This window comes from Lemur catta, chromosome 1, assembly GCF_020740605.2.
Source record: "Lemur catta isolate mLemCat1 chromosome 1, mLemCat1.pri, whole genome shotgun sequence".
Taxonomy (NCBI): domain Eukaryota; kingdom Metazoa; phylum Chordata; class Mammalia; order Primates; family Lemuridae; genus Lemur; species Lemur catta.
In genome coordinates, this window is record NC_059128.1 from 19631367 (window position 1) to 19651269 (window position 19903).

A 19903-nucleotide genomic window follows, 5' to 3' on the forward strand; every position below is an offset into this window, starting at 1 on the left:
GCTGGGGAACACACCAGAGCATTCTAAGAGCTGTCCTGGTCAATGAGAATGAGAGAAGGGGAGAGATAAACATTACCCAGCCAGGCTGTTAAAGTCAATGAAAGAGAAAACTTTGAGTCAAGTTCCTGGATCCTCTTCCATACTGTTAAGTCCCAATCTAGTCACTTGGTTTCTTGTGGCCTTTGCTTCTTTATTGGGGATGGAGAGGTTTGGTAATGAGTTCTTACTATACTGAAAGTCTATCAAGGTGGTAGGTAAAGTGCAGCATAATCCACAATTTAAATCCTTGCTAAAGCAGACAATATAGAAGGTTGGATAACCCTGGGAATCCCACTTGAAAAGTGAGTATTATAAGAAGATTTTAAGATTAAGCAAAAGTAATGGCTTTAGTCCTGGTCTCAGGATGTAGCAACCATATGAGTCAAAGGAAGTCAAATTTGACAATGGAAAAATGAAAGCACTTCAAAAAAATAGCTTTGCTACAAAATTCTCAGTGGCAGTCCAGGCTTCAGATGAATACATAATCTTTTGGGAAATTCATCCCAGTAGCAAATCTAAAATAGTTGATGTTCATCCCCACTGAGACTAGATACAAAAGGGTAGGGAAGAATAGAATGCTTTTGTATCCAATAGGATACTTTCATTACAAGCAAAAGAAACAAACGTGGCTAACCTAAGCAAAAAATAAAGGAAATTTATCAGAAGGCTCTTGATGGGAGGGTAAGGAACCAGGCTTAAAACCTGGCAGTCGCCAGTGTCTAAGCAGCAGGAAGTACTCAAAAAGCCTCTACTGATGAAGTAGTTGCACCCAATCATTTTTCCCTCCTTATATCACTCTGCTCAAGATTCCCAGTCCCAGAGATAGTCTGTTGAGGTTAGCTTGGGTCACATGTCTACTCTTCAGATAGATAAAAATGGAGAACCTTCCTTGTTTTGCAGTCCCCGCAAGAACAGTCAATTGGAGTGAAGTAATTCCATAGAAGACTATCAGGAATTGGTATGAAAGGAAAATTTGGCAGTGTAAAACAAACAAAAGCAAACATCTGCCTCATTTTTTTTTTAAATCCTGATGTAAGGGTTTTAATACAGAAGCAAATATGAGCTATTGTGATTAATACATATCAAGAGAATAGGGCAGGGCCGGGCGTGGTGGCTCACGCCTGTAATCCTAGCACTCTGGGAGGCCAAGGTGGGTGGATCGTTTGAGCTCAGGAGTTCGAGATCAGCCTGAGCAAGAGTGAGACCCCATCTCTACTAAAAATAGAAATAAATTATATGGACAACTAAAAATATATAGAGAAAAAATTAGCTGGGCATGGTGGCACATGCCTGTAGTCCCAGCTACTCGGGAGGCTGAGGCAGGAGGATCACTTGAACCCAGGTGTTTGAGGTTACTGTGAGCTAGGCTGACGCCATGACACTCTAGCTTGGGCAACAGAGTGAGACTCTGTCTCAAAAAAAAAAAAAAAAAAGGAGTCCAAATAGGGAAAGAAGAGATCAAACTCTCACTCTTTGCTGATGATATGGTGTTATATCTAGAAAACCCCAAGGATTCAACCAAGAGACTCCTGGAATTGATCAATGAATTCAGTAAAGTCTCAGGATACAAAATCAATACACACAAATCAGAGGCATTCATATATGCCAATAACAGTCAAACAGAGAACCAAATTAAGGACTCAATACCCTTCAAAATAGCAACAAAGAAAATAAAATACCTAGGAATATATTTAACTAAGGAGGTAAAGGACCTCTCTATAGGGAGGTTCTCTATAGGGAGAACTACGAAACACTGAGGAAGGAAATCGCAGAACATGTAAATAGGTGGAAAACCATACCATGCTCGTGGATTGGAAGAATCAACATTGTTAAAATGACTATACTGCCCAAAGTTATCTACAGATTCAATGCAATCCCTATTAAATTACCAACATCATTTTTCACAGATATAGAAAGAATAATTTTACGCTTTGTGTGGAACCAGAGAAGACTCTGTTTAGCAAAAGCAATTTTAAGCAACAAAAACAAAATGGGAGGTATTAATTTGCCAGACTTCAAACTATACTACAAATCTGTGATTATTAAAACTGTTTGGTATTGGCACAAGTGCAGGGACACAGACCAATGGAACAGAACAGAAAATCCAAATATAAAACCATCCTCATATAGCCATCTAATCTTTGACAAAGCAGACAAAAACATACTCTGGAGAAAAGATTTCTTATTTAATAAATGGTGCTGGGAAAACTGGATAGCCACATGTAGAAGACTAAAACAGGACCCACAGCTTTCACCACTCACAAAAATCAAATCAGGGTGGATAACAGACTTAAATCTTAGGTGGGAAACTATTAGAATTCTAGAAGAAAATGTAGGAAAGACTCTTACAGACATTGGTCTAGGCAAAGAATTTATGAAGAAAACCCCTAAGGCAATCACAGCAACAACAAAAATAAACGAATGGGACCTGATTAAATTAAAAAGCTTCTATACAGCCAAAGAAACAGTCACGAAAATAAACAGACAGCCTACAGAATGGGAAAAAATTTTCGCATACTACACCTCAGATAAAGGACTGATAACAAGAATCTATTTAGAACTCAGGAAAATCAGCAAGAAAAAATCAAACAACCCTATCAAAAAGTGGGCAAAGGACATGAATAGAAATTTTTCAAAAGAAGATATAAGAATGGCTAACAAACATATGAAAAAATGCTCAACATCCCTAATCATCAGGGAAATGCAAATCAAAACCACAATGAGATACCACTTAACTCCAGTGAGAATGGCCTTTATCAAAAAGTCCCAAAACAACACATGTTGGCGTGGATATGGAGAGACAGGAACACTCATACATTGCTGGTGGGACTGCAAACTAGTGCAACCCCTGTGGAAAGCATTATGGAGATATCTTAAACAGATTCAAGTAAACCTACCATTCGATCCAGCAATCCCATTATTGGGCATCTACCCAGAAGAACAAAAGTTATTCTGTAACAAAGACACCTGTAGCTGAATGTTTATAGCAGCACAGTTCACAATTGCAAAGATGTGGAAACAACCCAAATGCCCATCAATCCACGAATGGATTAGTAAACTGTGGTATATGTATACCATGGAGTATTACTCAGCTATAAGAAATAACAGTGATACGACATCTCTTTGGTTCTCCTGGAGAGAATTGGAACCCATTATATTAAGTGAAGTATCCCAAGAATGGAAAAACAAGTATCACATGTACTCACCAGAAAATTGGTTTCCCTGATCATCACCTAAATGCACATTGGGGAAGGATACCAATTGGATATCAGACTGAGACCGGGGGGGGGGGGGGGGGATGGGTGTATGCCTACATGATGGGTGCGTTGCGCACTGTCTGGGGAATGGTCATGCTTGAGGGTGCTGACTCGGGGAGGTGGGGGGTGGGGGGAGGGGATGGAGGTATGACTACATGGTGAGTGCCAGGCGCACTGTCTGGAGAATGGACATGCTTGAGGCTCTGACTCAGGGGGATGGGAGGGGACATGGACAATGTATATAACCTGAACTTATGTACCCCCATGATGAGCTGAAATTAAAAAAAAAAAAAAAAAAAAAAACAGAGAGAGTAGGGCAAACCTACTGTGATTTTATGTGTCAACTTGATTGAGCCATAAGGTACCCAGACATTTAGTCAAGCATTATTCTGGGTGGGTCTATGAGAGTAGTTTTGGATGAGATTAATAGTAAAGTGACTCACACTCCTTAATGTGGGTGGGCTTCATCCGGTCACTGAGGACCTGGATAAAACAAAAGGGCTGACACTCCCAGGAGTAAGAGGGAACTGCTCCTGCCCAATTAATTGCCTTGAGCTGGGACTTTAGTTCTTTCCTGCCTTTGGACTCAAACTGAAACATTGTCTCTTTCTGGGCCTCAAGTCTCCCAGTATTCATACTTGAACTACACCATCAACTCTCATGGATCACAGCTCACCTACAGATCTTCGGACTTCTCAGCCTGCGTAATTGTATAAGCCAATTCCTTATAATAAATGTATCTCTCTTCTCTCTCTCTCTTTATCTCTCTCTCTCTCTGTGTCTCATCCCCCCCCCCCTTCTCTCTCCTTCTAAATAGATAAATAGATCTAATATTGGTTCTTTTTCTCTGGAGAACCTTGACTGATACACTCACCTCTCCAAAGTGGGGATACTGAAGTACATGCTTCTCTTTCCCTGCTGTATTTAAAGTAGCTTGTCTTTTTCTATAGTCTTTTCACTAATGCTGTGTATCATTTGTCTTTCTGTAGTCTAGTGAAGTAGGCATTAGACACAATCAGAAAATTGATTTTAAGTTCTAGCTTTGACATAATTTAATTTTGGGGAAACTGCAAAACCTTTTAAGCTTCAGTTTTTTCATCTGCCAGATTTGGACAATAACACCCTTTAAGGAGTGATGGTTTCGAGGAATAAATGACATAATTAAAGGAAAAGTGTCCAGCTGATGCCTGGTAGACAGTAGGTGTTTAATTAATGTTTGTTATATCTAATGTATAGCATAAATCAGGGAAAGATCCATATTGTCTACTTTTTTGTCTACATTTCCCAAAGTGCTGGCCATAGTAGACACTTAATAAATATTTGTGAGCAACAATGAAATATACTGATGAAATGCTGTCTTTGGCATCTAAAATCATACACACTGCTATGTACACAGAATAGAGAGTGTGAATGAACTGAATTCACCAAATCATATCAACGATCACTACATATCATGTGATCATGTGATTGCACCACAGAAATGAGCAACTGGACAAGACAACTACAGTCTACTAGAAAGAGAAATTCAACATCCTGCTGATAAAAGTGTGATCTTCAAGATAAATGACAGGGCTGATGCAGTATGTGGGGATGTGTGTTAGAAAAGATTTTCTATCACCTTAAAAAAGTCAAAATTGAAGTCAAAGCTGGTCATTTCTTAAAAGTTATTGACCTAAGCTCTAGTGAGCATGCCATATTTCATTACCATCACTAAAGCGTACTTCTCAATGGAAAATAATCTGCTAAAAATTGAGAAAATTAATATTTGTATCTCATATCCCAGGATTTTAAGGGTCAACTATTCTAGTTTAATCCTAACTATTCCTATGAATTGTGTTTATATAGCCTGAAAATAAACAGGCTTTTTGTGATACCAAATAACAGAATTGATGGAATTAATTGGTTACTTTGGCCTTGTGAGGACATAGCCACAGAGAGAGATGCAGAGTACCAACTCCTGGTCCTAATATTAAGACATTTTTTTTGAAAGGCTAGCAAAGTTTGGAGTCAATGAAAAGAAAAATCCCCAAAGAATCATAAAATAGTATATCAATTCTTTAACGTTCCAATCCCTTCATTTTGGGAAAACTGAGAGTCAGAAAGAATATGAAATTTTCCAATATTTACAGGACTAGTTTTGAACATTATCCAGATTATCTGATTCATTCTTTATTCTTTCAGCAAATACTAATTAAGGATCACCTTGTATCAAGCATTGTTCCAAAAGCTAAGGACACAGACAGAAAAGGATAGTGCTCTCATGAAACTTATATTTTAGAAGAGAAAATCAAACAATAAGCAAGTAAACACATAAGTAAGATAGATACTAGATACTGAAGAATGCTAAAAAGATAAAAATTTAGGATAACGTACCACAGAGTGATGTCGGTGCCTCTTTAGAGGGGGTTGTCAGAAAAGAACTCTCCAAGAAAGCAACATTTGAGCTTAATCAAGAATCACAGAGAACTAGGCTCATGAAGAGTTGGAAAAAGTATGGTCCAGGCAAGACAACAGCAAATGCAAAGTCTCAGGAATAGCACACACTTGATAGAACTGAGGAAACAAGAGAAAGCCAGTCTGGAGAGTATACACAAGGGGAAAAGTGGCATGAGACTGAGGTATTTACAGCCACAATGAGAAATCGGGATTTTATTTGAAAAGCAAAGGATACTCCCAGTACAGTGCTCTCAAAGTCCAGTGTCCCACATTATCACAAAGCTGAACTTTTTCTGGCAACAAATAGCTCTACTTCTGGAAAAATAACTAAAATGCAGGCTTGGCTCCTTTGCTGTAGGATTTCATTTGTCTGTGATATGAGGCTTTTCAGTAAGCCAAATGATTCCATAAAACGGATTCCCCTGGATTGCCCAATCCATTTAACCTACCAAAGGGATGCCATTTGTTTTCCCTAGACTGATGTAGAGCTGTATGTCCAACTTGGACGTTATGTAGTCACCTGGGAAGGGAAAGCCCAGCCAGTGAGTAATGACAGATGGCTCGCCTCTAAGGAGTATACTTCATCAATGAATCTGTATCAGCAGCACTGGGCCTTCCAGCCTCTTCCCTGGAATAGGGGCCAACTCCAACAGGTTCCGTAGAGACAAGAAAAAATTTTGCCCACATTTTTTTTTCCTGTCTGAGAAACAGAGAGACAGCAATGAAACAAGTGAAAATTGTTTTGACTTATACCCAATGGAGTTAGAAACTCACCCAGGTATTCAGTGAGTAATTGAGGCAAGTGGTGTTCATAGGAGTGGCCAGGTTAAGATACTTTCTCAGGTCATTCTCATTTTTCCCCTCTAGTAATTCTTTGTTATAGCAAATAGAATCCATTTATATGTCCAACTTTCTACCAGACTCCTATCGAGTTTAATTCCTTCACAACATCAATTCCATCTCTAGATAAGGATCTATTTTATAAATCTTTATCCACTCTATCTCTGCTGAGCAAGAGGAAGGGAGAAATTAGAAGATCACAAAGCATGTGTTTTGATGTTGGGTCAACTTGCTGTGACAAAACAGACCTTTCCTTTTGCAGCCATCTTTATTCTGCAAAACTTAATTATCAATCTCATAATGTCTCATAAGTTAATCAGACACTGAATAAAAATAGTGAGAATGCCAGGGAAGTAGTTGTAAAGCAATATTCCAAGGCAAGGCATGGTGGCTCATGCCTGTAATCCCAGCACTTTGGGAGGCAGAAGTAGGAGCATCAATTGAGTTGCCCTTCTCTGCTTTATTCCCTATATCAGGACTCAGAAAACTATAGCCTCTGGCCAAACCCAGCCCCTCACCTGATTTTGTAAATAAAGTTTTATTGGAATATAGCCTTATTCATTAGTTTATATGTTGTCTACATGGCTGTTATATGGCTGTTTTAATGCTACAACAACAAAGTCAAGTAGCTACAACAGAGATCATCTGGCCCACAAAATAAAATATTTAATAACTGGCCCTTTACTGTAAGTGTTTGCAGGCCCCTGCGCTATATCTCCAATAATTATATTCACAGCATAGCTTATCTAGGTCCTGGGATCTCCCTGTCATAAACAAATTACTAGACAAGATGGATATTGTGCATGGTGTAGTATTAATAGATGCTGTAGGTGCCCTTGTTGGCAAAATTTGCTTTACCTGACAATGCCTCCATCTCTCAAATGTTCTGAGCTTAGCTGCTAGCAGCTCCCAGCTGTATCATTCTCATGAGAATTGCTCTCAGAAGCCTGGCTGGAGCCACCACCCCCACCCCCAGAAACGTTTGAGAGGTCATGCTCTTCTGGAGGCAGCCCATAGCCAATGAATGACTAATATTGGAATACAAAATGCTAGTTTCCTTGGTCCTGCTGGGACAAATATGTGGTGTGAGGGTCAAGAGCTCCCTTGGAATCAGGCTAAGGCTGGACTTGAGCAACACCCACATCTTAATAGGGCTTTCCCTCTCACGCTTTCCTGCTTTCTTCATTCCTTTCCAGGTTTCACCCGGGAGCACTCCCTCACCAAGTCCCTTGCAGAAGAAGCCTAGTCTTAGGCTCCTTCTTAATTACCTACTTAAGACACATGGTGATTATATATGAGGAGTATTTCTTATGTCCATACATAATTTAAGAGAAATGTGTGGCAATGTGGTGTGCATTATGGGATGAAGTTGGGAAGGGAGAAATGGAAGGAAGGAGTTGCCATCTAGTGCTATCCTGCTCTAAATTGGCGTGATCCTCTGTGCAGATGATAAATCTTAAAGAAATCTTCATTTTCTTCCTTTCTTCAACAGGAACTGTAACTGTCACCCCCAGGACATTATATTTTCTGGTTCCAGTCTTAGTGGCTATAGACGCCAAAGGAAGCTGGAGACTTTTTCGTCACGTTGACTTCGTTGACAGATGCTGCGAACCCCCAGTCAGCAGCAGGCTCAGAAAGAGCAGCAAATGACAACTGAACATAAAAGAAATGGTCTATTTAAAAACGTATTTTGTATCTGGTTCCTAGCCTGACATGTTCCTTGCCTTGTGAACCTCAGAAGCTTACTGGAGTGAAGAAAATAAGAACAGTTTTCTTCTTTAAAACAGTGCACAACTTTTCATACACTTTTCAGTTAAATTGTGTTCTTAGCTCTGTTCTTTTGCTCAGATTTCTATGAGGCTTAAAAAAAATGAACAACCTTCTTGGGGTTCTCTCTCCTGCAACAATCGACCGCCCCCCCCTCCGCCCCCGCACCCTGTGAGATACTGTGCTCTCCTTCCAGAACATTCACACATCCCAGGATCGACAACCCATTGAAATGTCTATTAATAAACACCCTGAGGCACTCTCTTTAGCTGAATAATTAAGAAAAATTTCTAAGAGACTGAACCATGTGTGACCTAAATTGGCTTTAAAAATGCTTTTCAGAGCTGAGGGAGCAGCATTTGCGGCATAATCGCCTTCCACCTTGACATTAATTATGCACCGTGGTGTTCAGAGAGCAACTCTGAGCCAGGAATATAAGTGTTTGTAAAGTAAACATGTCAAGCAAGGCAGAACATTGTAAAATGAAGAAAATATTAAATCCCATGCTGTTATGATCCATTTCTCAACTCTTTTTTTTTTTTTCCTTCATAAATCTTCTACAGTCAGCCTACAAAGGGATGGTATTTCCTTTCTCGAAGAGAGATAAGATGACTCAACAATACTTAGAGTTTGGACTTTTTGAAAGAGGAAAAAAAAAGAAGGTGCTTTTTTTCCACTCTGTGGTTGAAAATAAAAAGGGCTTGCTGATTTAAAGAGCTGCACAGCATTGGGGAACCTTTAGAAAGCATTCTCTATAGGAACAATTCTGTCTCTGTACCGTTATGTGAACTGTAATTTCATTCCCCTTTCTTTATCATCAAGGACATTTGCGTGACAGCCGGGCCCTAGCAGTTCCTGAGTTTACCTATTCCTAATCCTTACTTCTTCATTTAATGTCATTAGCCCTTGTAGGTGGCATCTTTATTAATTGTTACACATAAAGCTCCAATGTCACAAAGGATCCCAGTGTTAGCAAGAAACTTAATAAAGATATTCCACTATTTATAAGGAAAAATCCTAAGATAATATCCAAAATAGTCAAAAGATTCAGTGATTTTCAAAATAATTTTAGCATCTCTTCAACTAAATCTAATGACAAACTCCAATTACAAAAAGAATAAAACAGATAAATGTGAAGCAGCCCCAACTGACATCGGTGCTACCCCTTATACACACATCTTCCCACCCCCACAGGGGGGTTATGTGTGTAACTCCAAGAAACTCTCGGGGCTCCTGCCAACCTCAGTTTAGAAATCAATAATTTAACCCGCTCACAATATATCGTTGTCTTCTGGATGAAGTATTTGTGCTTGCTGACAATAGGCCCATTAACTTTCCTTTTAAAACCATTCTCAGAAAACCATCTCCATCTAATAAGATTTCACTCACCAGGAGACAGTTGAAATACACCTTTCTGAGATACGCTGCCTTTATTTCTTTAGACATACCCGGTGATAAAAACATCTCTGCCAGGACTCTCAAGTTGGTAGAATCTGTGAACACATTAAAAGATTATAACATTGAAGAAAAGAAAAAGTATCAAGGAAGAATTTATTTATTGCTGGCAAAACTCACAAAACTTTTAAAGAAATCATAGCTCTCTACAGGTGAAAATATTTATATTTTCTTTGGGAACGAAATAAATTTCCTTAGAAAGAAAATTAACAAGGGCCTGAGCACTGTGAATGATGATTTAAACTAACCAGAGGATTTACAGTGACTGAAAAAGGTAATTCTATGAAGTCACGTATAAAGTATCTAGGGTTTAGGAAGATGACCCACTCAGTAAGAGATAGACCAATTCATATGAGCATCAAAGGGGCTGAGATAATGTTTAGCTGGGAAAGAAATAATATAGAAATTGAATTGCATCCACATATTTGAAATTCCAATAAGAGAAGTAGACTTGTTACTCCAAGAGCAAAATGAGTGGAGCTTACAAAAAGCCACACTTTACACTAACATGGTAAAGGGCTTCCAAACTAGACTTGCCCAGTGATAGACAAACTTGAGAGGTAATAAAATTGCGTACAAAATCTTGAGCATGACTCATGATTAGAAACAATTTGGGGTTATTTTTCCTAATTATAAAAGTAATAATTAGCCTGCATGAAAAACATGGAATACTATTTAAAGAGTAACAATCATCCATTATTAATCCCCTGAGATAACCTTCATGAACATCGTGTTGTATTATATTTCCTTCCAGATATAGATATATATTCACGTTTCATATACTTGAGAATATACTGAATATATAATTTTTTTGTCCTAAATTTATTTTTCCATTGCTATCAAAAGCTCTTTTAATGTATCATATTATGGATGTACTATCGTATACTCAAATATTTGCTCAATGTTAAATATTTTTTTATTTCAATGATTCACAATGAAACCATTGGGAATTTATAATCACCAAAAACTGGAAGCAACTCAGATGGCCTTCAATAAGTGAATGCATAAATTGTGGTACATCCATACAATGTAATGCTATTCAGCAAGAAAACAAATCAGATTTCAAGGCCAATGAAAAGACATGGATGAATCTTAAATTCATAATGTATATTGTTAAGGGGTTGGAGGAAAAAGTTCTGACCTAAATAACTTTAGAAACGAGTGGAGTCTGTAAGACTAAAGGCAAAGGAAAAGCCACAGAAGCATTCTACTCTCATAGATAAAATTGTTTCCATGGGGGTATGGACTGACAACTCTGAAATCACTATACATGTATATCGGAGTTGAAGAGTTAAGTAAATAGATGGTGGATAATGAGAACCATGTTTCTCACTGTTAGAGTGTGAGGTTACAGACAAGCCAAGGGTGGTAGCTAAAATGATCCATGTGATAATAGAGTTGGAGAACATCAGTATGAACTCATATTTGGCTTACTGTTGATACAGATGGTTACACATAGAAATATTTGTAGATATGCATACATTCATGGGTTAGTATATATACATCTATTCCTAGTAGCTGAGAGAACCTAGTAGCACTGACACTGCAGTAGCAACAAGCCCCCCCAGTCCCCAAATCTTGGTTTCTAATACCATTCTTCAATAAAAGAAACAAGGGCTCATTGGATAAATGGCTGATTCTAGAACTGGGGCAGGAAATATACCACATGAGCCTGGAGCATCTAGTAGTTCCAGAAAGTAAGGAAGTGCTTTAAAAAACACAACAATGGGCCATGTCAAAGGGACATGGAAATTGACTAAAAGAGCTTCCAATGGTCAAAGCTGGAAAAATTTGAGCAACATGATAAAGGTATTACAATCCAAAAGTATAAAATAAATATCTATGCATCCATACTCTTAAAAATCAATATTAAATAAATGGGGGAAAATAGACACATCTTCCCTACAGAAAAATTCCAAGTAACTTATGTAAACACTCTGCCTTTAAGATAGGCAATTAATTTCCTACCCTTTTATTTTTTTTCAGAATATTACAGAGGTACAAATGTTTGATTACATGGATTGCTTTATATTGCTTGAGTCAAAGTTATAAGTGTGCCCATCACCCAAATAGTGTACACTGTACCCATTAGGTATGATTTCACCCATCCCCTCCTCCCCGCTCCCACCTGCATGATCTCCATTGAGTTTTACTTCTGTCTGTGCACATGAGTGTTGATCGGTTAGTTCCAGTTTAACAGTGAGTACACGTGGTGTTTGGTTTTCCATTCTTGTGATACTTCACTTAGAAGGATGGTCTCCAGTTCCATCCAGATTATTGCAAAAGATATTAATTCATTTTTTATGGCTGAATAGTACTCCATAGTACACATATACCACATTTTATTAGTCCACTCGTGAATTGATGGGCACCTGGGTTGATTCCAGATCTTTGCAATTGTGAATTGTGCTGCAATAAGCAATCTAGTGCAAGTGACTTTTTGATAAAATGACTTTTTTTCCTTTGGGTAAATACCCAGTAGTGGGATTGCTGGATCAAATGATAGGTCTACTTTTAGTTCTCTGAGGAATCTCCATACTATTTTCCATAGAGGTTGCACTAGTTTGCAGTCCCACCAAAGGTGTATAAGTGTTCCTATCTCTCTGCAACCATGCCAGCATCTACTACCTTTGGGACTTTTTGATAAAAGCCATTCTCACTGGGGTTAGGTGATATCTCATTGTTTTGCTTTGCATTTCTCTGATGATTAGTGATGTTGAGCGTTTTTTCATATGTTTATTGGCCATTAGTCTATCGTCTTTTGAAAAGCTTCTGTTCATGTCTTTTGCCCACTTTTTAATGGGGTTGTTTGATTTTTTTCTTGGTGATTTTCTTGAGCTCTGTATAGATTCTGGTTATTAGCCCTTTATTGTATGTATAGCATGTGAATATTTTCTCCCATTCTGTAGGTTGTCTATTTGTTCTGTTGATTGTTTCCTTGGCTGTGCAGAAGCTTTTTAATTTAATCAAGTCTCATTTATTAATGTGAGAGGCTCACAGTAGAGTCAGAGAAATTACAATATCATGTGATAAATGTGCAAGCAGGCTAAGAACAGGAAGCAATGGAAGCATATGGCATGATCAAGAAAGCATCTTTAAGAAAGAAGACAATTGAGCCAGGAAGGATTTGTAGGATTTAGCCCAGTGGTGTACTAGAGCCAGCATGCAATCTCTAGGGACCCCATACGCACAATCCTTCCCACCTTTGTGTTCAGTTACATCACATTGGTAGCCTGAAAACACTCACGGTAAGAATACACCATGGAAATCATCCAATGCTGTAAATCAAGGCTCTCCCTCTTCCCCTCCCCCAAAAGGCAGTTGTTAAACATTTACCAGAATAGCAATGCTTTAATCAATCAAATTTTGAAGGAGGAGTGCAGAAGGAGGAAAAGAGCATGGTGAATTTGAGAAACTGACTTAGCTAGAGTGTGAAAGAGTTATTAGTATAGAGAATATCATTGGGGATCAAATCATGTAGGCTTTTATAAGCCAAACTAAGATATTTAGAATTTATTCTGAGGGCAATAGGGAGCCACTGAAGGGTGTAGAGCAAGGGATGGGACGTAGTTTGCATGTTAGAAAGATTTCCTCTGGCTTCAGAAGGCACAGTAAAATTGAAAACATAGGGTGTGCTTAAAATTTTATTGATACATAGATTACTTAGATTTGATCATTGTCTTTTTCTCCACAGGTTAGTGCCATTGAAGTGTCATTATCAGTTGACATCAAAATGTTTGTATTTTTGCTTAGTATTTTCTACCTGGATTTTTTTAAGTTACTTTTTTTTTTACAAACTATCACAAAACAATAGACTGAGAGACTTAGCCCTTTTGACAGTTTTATTATATTTCTAACAGTTCTTAGAAAGTTCTCTCCTTTCCAATCCTATATTTATGAAAGGAGCAAGACCTGAGACTGTGAAATAAATGAAGAATTGTTGGAAAGAACGAGGTGAGAGATAATCATCTGAACTTGGGTAGAAGTTGTTGTGGTTGTGGTGAATGGCTTTAAAACATATTTAGGAGGTAATTCACAGTGATGGAATGAATGTGGAGAGTGAGAGACAAAGAAAAGTGAAGAAAAATGCTCAGATATCTGGTTGGTCAGTGGTTACTCACACCACAAAATAGGAACCAGTAGAGAGAGAGTAATTTAGGGCCAGGTAACAAAAGTCCAGAGAATGAGGAGGTATGGCAGTGGAAGGGTGGAAAAGAATATGTTCAATTTATTGAATTTGAAATGTCTTTTGCATGTTCTCAGAGAAATTGTGCAGAAGTCAGTTGTGCATGTGAGTCTGAAGCTCAGGAAAAGAGAAGAGAACAAATCACATCTAAAAACAAAACAAAGCCAAAGGCAGGAAAGGTCTTTGTCCAGAGGCTGGAAACAAAGAAAGAGAATGAAACCTTAGGGACCCAAGGGAAGTGGGTGCATTTTTAAGAAGGAAGGGGTGAGTCAGCTGTGTCAAATGCTACAGAGAGGTCAAAAAAGATAAGAACTAAGGCATTCTCTTTGCTGCATCTACTGCAAGAATGAAGACAATTCCTAGGAATTAGACTGCAGACTTTCCAGAAAAGGTCAATATCACTCTGAAGGGACGCACAGTTATCATGAAGGGCCCTGGAGGAACTCTGCAGAGAGACTACAATCACATCAATATAGAAGTCTCAGTCTCCTTGGAAAGAAATAGAAGAGGCTTCAAGTTGATATAGTGGAGAAATAGATAGGAATTGGCTCCCGTTCGCATCATCCTAGTCATGTAAAGAACACGATCAAGGACGTTACCCTGGGCTTCCATTACAAGATGAGGTCTTTGTATGCTCACTTCCCCCTCAATGTTGTTATTCAGAAGAATGGGTCTCTTGTTGAAAACAGAAACTTCTTGGGTGGGAAATACATCTGGAGGGTTCAAATAAGGCCAGGTGTTGCTTGTTCAGCATCTCAAGCCCAGAAAGATGAGTTAATTCTTGAAGGAAACAACAGTGAACTTGTATCAAATTGAGTTTCTTTGATTCACCAAGTCACAGCAGTCAAAAACAAGGATATCAGAAATTTTGGGGATGGTATTGATGTTTCTGAAAAAGAAACAGTTTGGCAGTCTGATGAATAAAATCTAAAAGTTATCTAGCTATGGAAACAAGAAGGTGCTAGATGATTCCTAAGACCTATCAGTGATATTTTAAAGATGCAATAAAAGCTCAGGAAGAAAGGAAGGAAGGTGGGGGGAGGGGAGGAGAGAGGAGGGAAGGGAAAAAAGAGACAGAAAAGTATGCACTGAATTTACTAGTATCCATTGGATTTAGCTGCCACACACAGAGCCATTTCTCTAGAGTGGTTGGGGCAAAGGTCAAATTGCAGAATAGGTAAAAATAGCAAAGATAAACTGTTTTTAGCTTTAACTTATGCTTTCTGCTTAGCAAGGTAAGTCTCAGGTGCCCTTTGTAACAAAGGTACAACCTAGCCCAATAATTCTCAGACTCTTCCACCAAAATATTCCTTATAGCAAAAGAGGGTATGAACCTCTGCATACCTAGGACTATAGGATTCTACAACCACAAAATTTTTCTAGCTTTATCCTAGTAATTCTTCAAAATTTATGCTTGGTATAAATATGAAAATGGTAGTTTTCACCCCCAAAAAAATCTTTTGAAGAAAACTGATATTCCCAGGACAATGTATGATGTTTACTTTATGGCCTCAGGGACCTCTGGAGGGTGTGTATAAACTCTAGTTTGAGAAGCAGGGACTCAGTTCAAACCCTGTGTAGGAAAATTACTTCCCAGAGATTGTATCACAGCTTACTATGAGAAATGACACGAAGAACGGGAAGCAACTAAAGAAGGCAATGTTGATCTGAGAACAGACATGGTACCAAGACTAGTAATCAGGTTCTACCTACTCCTGGATCACTGTGAACTGATAGCACAAGTTTGGGCAATCACTTAAGGGCTGTGAGCCTCAGTTTCCACTTCTGTGAAATGAAGGAGTTGATTTGCATGCTTATTAAATTTCTTTCCAGTCCTAATTTTCTTCTCTGCTTGCCAATGGGAATGTTAAATGGGCTGAAAGGAAAAGAACAGAGAAGTTAACATCCTTTCAGAGTCATTGTTAAATGTAACTATGTTCAAGAGTTTTGAACAATATTCAAAGAGTGGCAATTTTCCTACAAGGATGCAGTTCTAAAAGTGCTTTATTCAGCTATAAATTTTCATGAAAATGGGTCTCTATCCAGATGTCACTGCCTGGTAGAAAATATGAATCAAAACAAAGAAAATTGCATAGTTTCTATTTTGTGTTTTTTACATATAGAACATTCTTGAAACTCACAAAAGCCAACACACTTTTATAGGCTAACAACTGTTTAATAAATACCTATTGTTCAATTAAATATAGTTCACCTATAGGAAATACAGAAATATTAATAAATGGGACAAAATCTTTGTATTCAAAGATTTCATTATATTGAAGAAACAGAGGTACACAACTCTAAAGAAAGACAATAAAATAAACGTCATGAATGAAGATACAAGCCACATGCTCAAGGAGTGACTGGTTTTGATGAGTGTCTTTTGTTGGAGGAGATGGCATTCTTTGCCTAGTCCTACAGTCACTTGGGAAGTCACTTAAAGCATATGAGTCCTACGGTCCAACTAGTCATTGGAAAACTAGAATTTTACACAGAAATTCTGATTCCAAATCCAGCTCTCTTTTTGTTGCCTCTAAAAAAAAGAAAAATCATTTTTATTATGTTCTTCAATTTTTGAAAACATATATATGTATGTCTGTCTATATACACAGACATGTATAACATTCTAGTTAATCTTCACACCAGTCCTGAGAAAGAGTTGCTTTCATTTATCCTGATGTTTCACAGATTTGAGACTCTCAGAGGTCTCAGGACTTGCCCAAGATCAACTAGCACAAAGCACATAGGACTCAAACTGAAAATTCCTAACACCCAATTCTGAATTTTCACATAAATTATTCCTAACATGCAGTCTGCTGTGCTCTGGGATAAAACAGTAGTCCCTCTATCTGACTATTATTACCATCAGGGAGAAGCTAAGAACTGGAATTCCAAAATTCTTCCAGTTAAATAGTTCTATATTTATAAAAATAAGAAAAAATAGGAGATTATTTAGCCATATCCATCTTTTACAATCTAGGAGTGTAAGCAACTGTCCATTGAGCAGAGTTTGGGAAAAGGTGGATAATGTAGAGATTCCAGGGCCACAAGGAAGGCAGAGGCAGCACACTAGTATGTACAGAGAGCTGCAAGACACAAGCATTGATAACCAACTTTGCCCCCTTACAATCCTGCCCAGGGGGGAGACTCAGAAATGAAGGAGCAATTTCACCATGCCTATCCATTTTGCCTCTTTTCTGTGAAGTGGGAAAAAGAAATAAAAAGTTAAATGTGTATTAATTTGTCAAGAGGCTAAATCCCCTTCTAATGCATTGCTTTTCTTAAAATATTTAATAATTATCTGAAAGAAAAGAAACTCACTGAATAATTTTTTAGCATTTTAACAGAGCACCCCCAAAAGACGTGCATTTTTACCAGCTTATAGATGCTACAAGTCATGTTTCCAAGCAGATTGTCCTGATGGGTCATAATAGATTGCACTGAGGTACGAATGTGGACTAAGTGGAAATGCAGGGCTAATCTGTCAGGTCCAACCAAGATAAATATCCCAGCAACACTGCCATATTTCAGAGTGTGTAGTGTTGACTATAGATCTCCTGACATGATAAATTTTATGGCCAAATGTGGTGGCATTTTGCAACCCCAGGTCTACTAAGGATGGCTGGTCCTTCTCTGATGAGGTCAATTGTGATAAATTGCCTTATTGAACTCCCCATGAAATATGACATTTCAGGTTAGCCAAATTCTCTTTGATGTGCCTGTCCCAGTTAGCCTCAAGACATTTACCAGAAGAGCTTTTCTAGTTAGAAGAATGAAATGGTACCAGATATGCCCTTCTCGTCTTCCTTATTATTTTGTCAGCAAGGAAGAGGAAGGTTGTAGAATCTTTTTTCTGGGACTACCATGAACAGCTTTCCTTCTGGAGTGGCAAGAGGTGGAGGGCACTGCCCATGAAGAGAGGAAAGAAATAAGATGACCTGTTCAATCTCCTGCATCTTTTGTTAATTGCCCTGGCATGGAGCCACCAACACGTTATTTGCTAGGGGTGGGGGGGCGGATAATCTTTCCTCATGCATAGAAACCTGAGTAGCCAATGAACTGATGCTACATACTTCTCAAAGGAAACTGACATTTACCCAGAGCAAGCCAGGATGATGTTTGGATTCATGGAATTACTTAAGTGCCTCTCATAAGGAAAGAAATCTTGAAAACTTGTGTAGCCTTCCCCATTTTTCCAGTTTTTCAAGACTTATTTATGAATGGCAGCGATACTAAAAGTACATGGTACCTGCAGGCTAATGTTACCATAACTTGTCTCCAATTAATTCAGCCTTCACATAAGAGCATAAACTGTCATAGTTCAAGCTTTGTCACAAAATAACTATGTGACCCTGGGCAAGTTACTGAACTTTTCTGGGCCTTGGGTTTCTCACCTGTAAAGTAAAGGTTATTATACTACATCACCCCAAATTTCCTTTCATAACAAAGCTTCTAGTAGGTAGTACAACCATGTGCCTGAGAGCACAGACTGCCTGAGTTCAAAACCAGCCTGGATCCTACACATAAAACCTGAGTCACCTTGAGTGCTTAATTTAATCTCTCTGTACTCCGTTTTTCTTATCTGTGAAATGGGGATAATAATAATAGCAACCACCTCATATTGCTGAAGATTAAATAATTTAATATATGTAAAGTGCTTATAATCATGGATGGAAGATGGTAAATTTTCAGTAAGTGCCAACTATTACTATACTGGGGTTCTATGTTACTGGTATTCAAAAAATGATGATGAGTCCAATACATGGGCTGTTATATAGTAAAATGATTCACATTTTTTACTACCTCACCTTCACCTGTAACTGGATTCCTACATGTGGGCAAGTTAGTATTCAACAAATGACAGGGACAGAACTGGATAGTATTAATCACTATATTTCCATTTTCTTTATCAGTATATGTAACCACAAGTGGTAACATCTTATCCTCCTGCTTACCCTTAATTAGTCCCACCTCCATGTCCTTCCTCAGTGAACACACACACACACACACACACACACTCAAAGCTCAATCACACAAATCTCTTTCAATTCCAACTACCTAACATTTCAACACCTCACCCTTTCTTTTCCATTTCTATTACACGTGGCATCCATTCAATAAAGTTTCCTTGACAATGATGAAGATGTGACTGTCGGCCGGGCGCGGTGGCTCACGCCTGTAATCCTAGCTCTGGGAGGCCGAGGCGGGTGGATCGCTCGAGGTCAGGAGTTCGAGACCAGCCTGAGCAAGAGTGAGACCCCGTCTCTACTAAAAATAGAAAGAAATTATCTGGCCAACTAAAAATATATATACAAAAAAATTAGCCGGGCATGGTGGCTCATGCCTGTAGTCCCAGCTACTCGGGAGGCTGAGGCAGTAGGATCGCTTAAGCCCAGGAGTCTGAGGTTGCTGTGAGCTAGGCTGATGCCACGGCACTCACTCTAGCCCGGGCAACAAAGTGAGACTCTGTCTCAAAAAAAAAAAAAAAAAAAAAAGATGTGACTGAATATGAGGATAATGATGTTACATTAGTAAACTGCATTTATTATTATAGTTTCAAAGTACTTACATAAGTCATACAGGTGTAGTTCTTTCATTTATACAGCAAACATTTTTTTTTTATTTCAACATATTATGGGAGTACAAATGTTTTTGGTTACATGGATCACTTTTGCTTGAGTCAGGGTTAAAAGTGGGTCCATCACCCAGATAGTGTACATTGTACCCGTTAGGTAGGTTTTCACCCATTCCCTTCTTCCCCCTCCCCCCTGCTTGATTTTCACTGAGTTTTTCTTCGTTCTGTGCACATGTGTGCTCATCAGTTAGTTCTAATTTAACAGTGAGTACATGTTGTGTTTGTTTTTCCATTCTTGAGATACTTCATTTAGGATGATGGTCTCCAATTCCTTCCAAATTGCTGCAA

The 19903-nt window shown here is 38.4% G+C and overlaps 1 pseudogene; it reads left to right on the top strand.

The window, feature by feature from the left end:
* Positions 1–14326: 14326 nt before the first annotated feature.
* Positions 14327–14904, top strand: LOC123640197 (annotated as a pseudogene).
* Positions 14905–19903: the final 4999 nt, after the last annotated feature.